This window comes from Schistocerca serialis, chromosome 8 (assembly GCF_023864345.2).
Source record: "Schistocerca serialis cubense isolate TAMUIC-IGC-003099 chromosome 8, iqSchSeri2.2, whole genome shotgun sequence".
Taxonomy (NCBI): domain Eukaryota; kingdom Metazoa; phylum Arthropoda; class Insecta; order Orthoptera; family Acrididae; genus Schistocerca; species Schistocerca serialis.
Window position 1 is genome coordinate 130,969,908 of NC_064645.1, and position 8,147 is coordinate 130,978,054.

At 45.0% G+C, this 8,147-nt stretch overlaps 1 non-coding gene across 1 annotated transcript; it reads right to left on the bottom strand.

Annotated features, from left to right (window-relative positions):
* Positions 1-4,302: 4,302 nt before the first annotated feature.
* On the bottom strand, positions 4,303-4,376 carry Trnat-ugu (transfer RNA threonine (anticodon UGU)). Its single transcript has one exon. It is a non-coding gene; the product is annotated as a tRNA-Thr (tRNA).
* Positions 4,377-8,147: the final 3,771 nt, after the last annotated feature.

The following is an 8,147-nucleotide window of genomic DNA, read 5'->3' on the forward strand; positions in this document are numbered from 1 at the left end:
ACTTTGATGGCAGATTACGCTTGGGGCATGAAGAAAAGAAGTAGCATGTTTTGAAGAAATGGCGTTGGATTACAGTACAGCTGTTGATTTTAATTATCATTATTCAAGTACTTCACGTACGGCTGCTATTCCACGATGGATTAGCAGAGGTTCAATTGCAGTGTGGTGTACTTGTAAGTATCTACGTCCGAACGACTTGTCTGGTGTAGCGGTAATGAATAATACACACTAACCTTCCTCGTGACCGAGCGAGGTGGCGCAGTGGTTAGACACTGGACTCGCATTCGGGAGGACGACGGTTCAATCCCGCGTCCGGCCATCCTGGTTTAGGTTTTCCGTGATTTCCCTAAATCGCTCCAGGCAAATGCCGCGATGGTTCCTTATAAAGGGCACGGCCGACTTCCTTCCCCGTCCTTCCCTAATCCGATGAGATCGATGACCTCGCTGTCTGGTCTCCTTCCCCGAAACAACCAACCAACCTTCCTCGTGAACCAGTCTATCAGTAGAAACTGGATCAAACTTCATCCAATAGTTCATGAGTTCGGCCTTCACATATAGACAGGTAATATGTACGAGGTCTGTTCAAAAAATTCCTGAACTTTGTCCACAAAATTTCTCTACGTTTACCTTTTACTTATTGTGCGTGGTATCCATCGAAATACTCTCCTCCACAACTGATACACCGTCCTCAATGTTGTTTCCACTTCCGGAAGCAGTCCTGACACGCCTCTTGCTGGATCGCGTTTGCGCCGTCTGCGAATTTTCTTATATCTCGTCTATCTTTGCATCTCTTCATCCTTTCGACGGGGTTTTCAATTTTGGAAATAAAAAAATGTCCGTTGGGGCCAGGCGTGGAGAATAAAGAGGATGAGACAGCACAGAGAATTCGTGTTCTGTGAAATAGTCACGCACCAACAGGAATGAATGTGCTGTTGCGTTATCCTGATGCAAGAGCCATGAGAATTGTTTCGCCTCTTTTCGGGCCGTTTCCTGCTCACATTTTCTCGCAGGCGTCGCAAACATTCCGATAGCACAATCGATAAACGGTTTGTTCCTTTGGCACGAATTCATGATGAAATAATCGTTCAAACAAAAAGGAAACTGTCAGCGTGGCTCTGACATTTGACCTTGTAATGGTACTCTATTTACGTGACCATTACGGCACTCCAACCCCAGTTCTCGATACCAGTAATATCGTACTACTTTTCAGCGAAGTAACAGACGTACTTTTGTGACAATATTCACAATTGGTTTTATTAATGTATAGGTACTCCGATGTATTGATATATTACAGTGATATGGTTCTTGTGTGTATTCATTTCTGTGAGACTGTCATAATCTTTAGCTTACTTGTAACCGCTTTGGCGCGAATGCGCACAGAGCAGCCTTTGTTCCACTTTGCCAGAAGTTAAGTTGCCATTTCGCTTTGTAAAAGAACAGTCAAGTCTTGTGTTTGGTTAAAGTGGAAATTAAATATATGAAGATTGATACAAAACTGTTTTCTTGCTTATGGCCGCGCAGGATTAGCCGAGCGGTCTAAAGCGCTGCAGCCGTGGACTGCGAGGCTGGTCCCGGCGGAGGTTCGAGTCCTCCCTCGGGCATGGGTGTGTGTGTTTGTCCTTAGGATAATTTAGGTTAAGTAGTGTGTAAGCTTAGGGACTGATGACCTTAGCAGTTAAGTCCCATAAGATTTCACACACATTTGAACATTTGAACATCTTGCTTATGTGACGATTAAGACGAAGTATATGTGAATTTACAAGAAGTTTAATAAAAATGTGGATCGTGAACACCAAGTCAAAAATTATTTCTACCATACCATTGTTCAGATATGGGATTGTTTGATTATTAAAAATTTCCAGAAAAACGCATTTGTTAGGTCTTCAAATATTGCTAAAATACATATCTGGACCTTCTAGCAGTCAAAGTGGAATCACCCTAAAATGAACAAGATGAGCCATAACAACTTCGACGAAATCTACGTGGGAATCCATTCAAGATAAGTGCCAAATTAATGACTTTTTTACAGTGACCTCATTATTTCCATTCTGACGATACCATCCACAGTCAATAACTTTGTTGTTGCCCGATAAAGCGAACATATGCTGCGTGAGCAACATTATTAAGCTGATTTCTAACCTACTTTTCAAGTGTTGGTATTGTTAGGACCTGACCTGACGAAGTTTCTTTTGTCTCAGAGAACCTTTCCCGGTCTCGTGTGAAGATTGAACTTTGGTCTCTACGTCATAAGCTTAGACCCACGTCGCATCACTAATTATGATTCTGTTAAGGAACATCTCGTTCTCACTGCAGGATCCAGAAACGTTGCTCCTCTTAAATCTGCGATCTCGAAATTCGCAAACTGCGTGACACAACGTTCTACTCAATACAGCACTGAATAATAGCTACCAGCCATAGAACAATGGAACTTCAGGCATTACGCGTTTAACACAGGTGTTCAAAAAATGTTCAGATGTGTGTGAATTTCTAAGAGACCACCAAACTGCTAAGGTCATCGGTCACTAAACTTACACAGTACTTAAACTAAATTATGCTAAGAACAACACACACACCCATGCCCGAGGAAGGACTCGAACCTCCTACGGGAGAGGCCGCGTAGTCGCGACATGGCGAACACAGGCATGTGCAGGGGTGCCAACCGCATTTCGTTCCGAAACGCCGTTGGCGCGAAGTTATTAATGTTCCGCAATTTTTTGAACAGACCTCGCAGAGATACGTAATTGAGGCTTCGTATTTTACTTTTTGACAATCGCCGAATAATCCATAAGTTGGATAATCATCACACTAATAATCAGACGTCGGCTGTATTTGTTTTACGTGTTTGTAACATCCACGAGATAAATTTTAGCTACAGTGCGCCGAGAGGAAATTATGCCTCTAACAGTTATAAACATTATCTATCCGACATAAGAAAAAACAATGAAATAAATGACGATAAATATTAATTATTTATATAATATTTTATAATGTAATTGGACATATCGATGTGTATTATACAAAGACAATGATAATTGTAAATTCCTTTCATGATCTGCGTTTGTCTTCCTTTGTTTTTACCTTTTGTTGGTTGGCTTTTGTAGGTTGCGGACGCAAGACGCATATCAAACTGAGGGCTGTTAAGAAATTGTAATTATTTGTTAATTGTTACTTGAGAATTGAGTTCATTATTATTTGTAACTTTAATTCCTCTCTCAATAAGCATTATCTGTGTTGAAACTTCCTGGCAGATTAAAACTGTGTGCCGGACCGAGACTCGAACTCGGGACCCTTGCCTTTCGCGGGCAAGTGCTCTACCAACTGACCTACCCAAGCACGACTCACGCCCCGTCCTCACAACTTTACTTCTGCCAGTACCTCCTCTAGCTGTGAGAACGGGGCGTGAGTCGTGTTTGGGTAGGTCAGTTGGTAGAGCACTTGCCCGCGAAAAGCAAAGGTCCCGAGTTCGAGTCTCGGTCCGGCACACAGTTTTAACCTGCCAGGAAGTTTCATATCAGCGCACACTCCGCTGCAAAGTGAAAATCTCATTCTGGATTATCTGTGTTAATTATTTCATTCCGCTGCAAGGGGCGCAGCCATTGATGATAGGGATTTGTATCGCGTTTTTATCAAAGGTTTTATCAAAGGTTTTCTTTATGAAAATTAGTCTAAATAGTGCACAATATGAAAGTAAAGTTTAATAAGCATTTCAAATACTTATCCTATTAAAAAGAACATTTACTCTAACAATAGAAATTCTCTATCAATTGTCAGCCGCCATCTTAACAATTATCTCAGCGGCAAATTCAAATTACGCAACTCTGCAGACAGAAACGCCGAAGGTAATAAAATTGTGTAAAAATAAATGTGCACCGGTGGTCCCGAACTCATTTTAATGAAAATAATTCGAATGAGATTGGTTCATTAAAAACAGTGCTCATAGCACGATGCATATAACAAGGTTTTCTTGCTGATGTATGGGGCCGAAATTAATTACGCACGAGTTGCGAAGAATATTGTTTCAGGTAACATACGTCAGTGTTGTGTGCGGCTGATATTCCGTGGTTTTAATGATCATTTTGCTGAAGATAACTGTTTCAGTCATAATAAATAGTTGTATAGAATCTATGATAACTAACTGAAACCCTTGGCTGCCGACAGTTGTTGTTGATATACCTCGATGTGGACAGCTGAAAATGCCTACCCCGACCGGGGTAGTTGTATAGAATGTATGATGACTAACTGAAACCCTTGGCTGCCGACAGTTGTTGTTGATATACCTCGATGTGGACAGCTGAAAATGCCTACCCCGACCGGGAATCGAACCCGGGACCTTCTGCTTACATGGCAGACGCTCTATTCATCTGAGCCACCGAGGACACAGATGAACAGCGCGAATGCAGGGACTTATCCCTTGCACGCTTCCCGTGAGACTCACATTCCCAACTGTCCACAATTCTACATATGTAATGTATCTTATAGACCTTGCTCATTGAATGGGAAAAGCTGCATGGTCATCAACAGTATTCTGTTGTTTCGAGAACAGTTACCGTCTTCATATATATAGTTAATGGCTACCCAGCCATTGACCTTCGTCTGTGCGAATCGCACAGGTTGCCCAAACTCTTACGGGAATCGCCAAAGCGTGCCCAAGTAATGAGTGAATGGGCAAATGTCTGTAAGGTACATTACATGTGTAGAATTGTGGACAGTTGGGAATGTGAGTCTCACAGGAGAGTGCAAGGTATAAGTCCCTGCAGTTGCGCTATTCGTTTGTGTCCTCGGTGGCTCAGATGGATAGGGCGTCTGCCATGTAAGCAGAAGGTCCCGGGTTCGAGTCCCGATCGGGGCAGGCGTTTTCAGCAGTCCACATCGAGGTATATCAACAACACCTGTCGGCACCTGAGGGTTTCAATTAGTCATCATTTGCTCCAGTGAAAAGCTGCACGGTCATTAGCAGTATTCTGTTCTTTCGAGAACAGTTACTGTCTTCATATATTTGTATAGAATCTGTTGTATGAACTGTGATTTAGTGACACTTACACAGCTTACAGACAACACTTACACACAACGTTAACTTGGATTTCTTTAGCACCTTGACCAAATTTTTAACCGGGAGAAAAAGAAAATTATTTACTAATTACTCAATGTAATAAAATAAGATCATGATTTTCATTTACAAATTAGTTAAATACCAAACCACCGAATAACACAGCGAACGCCAGATGTTGTTATAACATTGTTATTGGTAAGCGTTCGCTCCCTACGGTGCGGACCTGCGGGAAGTAAGGTGTCAGTGTCGGAAATGAGTGGTGGCAGCTGCGGCGCCGTTGGCGACCGGAAGCGTCGCTATGACGGGACAGGGGATCCCGGTACGCCGCCCGCGGACGTTGAGTTAGTGCGCCACGGCCGGGGGCCGAGATAGCCCGCGTTTACGGCCCACTATTTTGCCCGCAATCGTAAGGCCCACACGCGGCGAGTAAGTCCCGCCTGAACGGGCGCCGCTCTCAGGTTTTATGTGTGGGAACTGGCGGCCGGGTCGTAAAGCCTCGCCCCCACCCCACTGCGTCACGCATCCCCCTCCGCCTCGCGGCCCGAAGTAGACACACGCCGGGATATTTGCAGCGACGCCAAGGCCACACCGCACAGCGCCGCGCCTCGCCTCTGTCGCCGAGGGAGCGGCAGCTTCCAGGACTGGCCGTGCGTGGCGCTCCGATCGACGCGTCCGACCGCGCGGAACAATACTCGCGCGTCTATAAAATGCGGGTCACGCACGGGCGCCCCCCGAGGCTTTCTTCTCGTGCCGTGTGTGCGTGTGTGTGCATGAGTGCGTGCGTGAATGTGTGTGTGTGTGTGTGTGTGTAGTGTGTGTGTGTGTGTCCGGTCAGCCATTCTGGACGCGGCGGGTGGCACAAAGGGGCGACACAGGTGGCCTTGCGTGAGCCTGCCGTCTTGTTACTGTCGCAGGTAGTTTACTGCGTCACGAGAAATGCGGAAGGTGAGGCCACAGGCACAGCTGTGAGAAATAGGACACTTGAAAATAAATAAATAAATGAATACATAACAACATTTAAAAAATATTACACGGTGGTTGTATTTATGGCAGAACTATCGGAATAAGTTCTTCTCGATATTAAATCAATAAATTACGATAAAAATAAGCTTACCCCTTGATGTACTTTAGACAGAGCAATCGGAATATGTTCTTCCCGAGGCCGGAGCGTTCCAATAAATAGCCAATCAGACCGGGAATACAACAATTAGAATACAATATCTGCGTATCACATGTATCAAGAACGACCTCCCAGCACGGCCGCAGCGTACAGTAATAATAAAACTTCTCAGTTTCAACCAGTAAGATCTCTCCCCCCCTTCCGATTCTTTAAAGAGTGTGACTATACAGGGTGAGTCACCTAACGTTACCGCTGGACATATTTCGTAAACCAGATCAAATACTGACGAATCGATTCCACAGACCGAACGTCAGGAGAGGGGTTAGTGTAACTGGTTAATACAAACCATAAAAAAAACGCACGGAAGTATGTTTTTTAACACAAACCTACGTTTTTTTAAATGGAACCCCGCTAGTTTTGTTAGCACATCTGAACATATAAACAAATACGTAATCAGTGCCGTTTGTTGCATTGTAAAATGTTAATTACACCCGGAGATATTGTAACCTAAAGTTGACGCTTGAGTACCACTCCTCTGCTGTTCGATCGTTTGTATCGGAGATCACCGAATTACGTAGGGATCCAAAGGGAATGGTGATGGACCTTAGGTACAGAAGAGACTGGAACAGCACCCCACAGAAAGAAGTCCAGAGGTGTAAGATCAGGAGAACGGGCTGGCCAATTTATGCGTCCTCCACGTCCTATGAAACGCCCGTCGAACATCCTGTCAAGGGTCAGCCTAGTGTTAATTTCGGAATGTGCAGGTGGGGTACGTTAAAGGAGAATGTCTACCGTGATGTGCCTACAACCCCAGAAGATATGAAACAACGTATTGTGGCAGACTGCGGCGACATTACACCAGATGTACTGCGGCGTGTACGACAACCATTACGTCAGAGATTGCAATTGTGTGCAGCAAATGATGGCCACCACATTGAACATCTATTGGCCTGACATGTCAGGACACACTCTATTCCACTCCGTAATTGAAAACGGAAACCACGTGTGTACGTGTACCTCACCCCTCATGGTAATGTACATGTGCGTCAGTGAAAATGACCAATAAAAATGTGTTAGCATCTCTTCTGTACCTAAGGTCCATCACCGTTCCCTTTGGATCCCTACGTAATTCGGTGCTCTCCGATACACACGATCGAACAGCGGAGGAGTGGTACTCAAGCGTCAACTTTAGGTTACAATATCTCCGGATGTAATTAACATTTTACAATGCAACAAACGGCAATGATTACGTATTTGTTTATATGTTCAGATGTGCTAACAAAACTAACGGGGTTACATTTAAAAAAACGTAGGTTTGTGTTAAAAAACATACTTCCGTGCATTTTTTTATGGTTTGTATTAACGAATTCCACTTGTCCCTCTCCTCACGTTCGGTCTGTGGAATCGATTCGTCAGTATTTGATGTGGTTTACGAAATATATCCAGCGGTAATGTTAGGTGACTCACCCTGTATATAAAACAGCCCGTCCGGTTGGCCGTGCGGTCTAACACACGGCTTTCCGTGCGGGAAGGAGCGCCTGGTCCCCGGCACGAATCCGCCCGGCGGATTGTGTCGAGGTCCGGTGAACCGGCCAGTCTGTGGATGGTTTTTAGGCGGTTTTCCATCTGCCTCGGCGAATGCGGGCTGGTTCCCCTAATTCCGCCTCAGTTACACTATGTCGGCGATTGCTGCGCAAACAAGTTCTCCACATACGCGTACACCACCATTACTCTACCATGCAAACATAGGGGTTTCACTCGTCTGGTGTGAGTCGTTCCCTGGGAGGGGGGGGAGGGGCACCGGGGGCCGAACCACACAGTAACCCAGGGTTCGATGTGGGGCGGCGGAGGGGTGAAGTGGACTGTGGTAGTCGTCGTGGGGTTGCGTGGATCACAGCGGCTCTGGCGGGGACGGAGCTTCTCTGTCGTTTTGTAGGTCCCCAGTTAACATACAATACAATACAATACAATGTATAA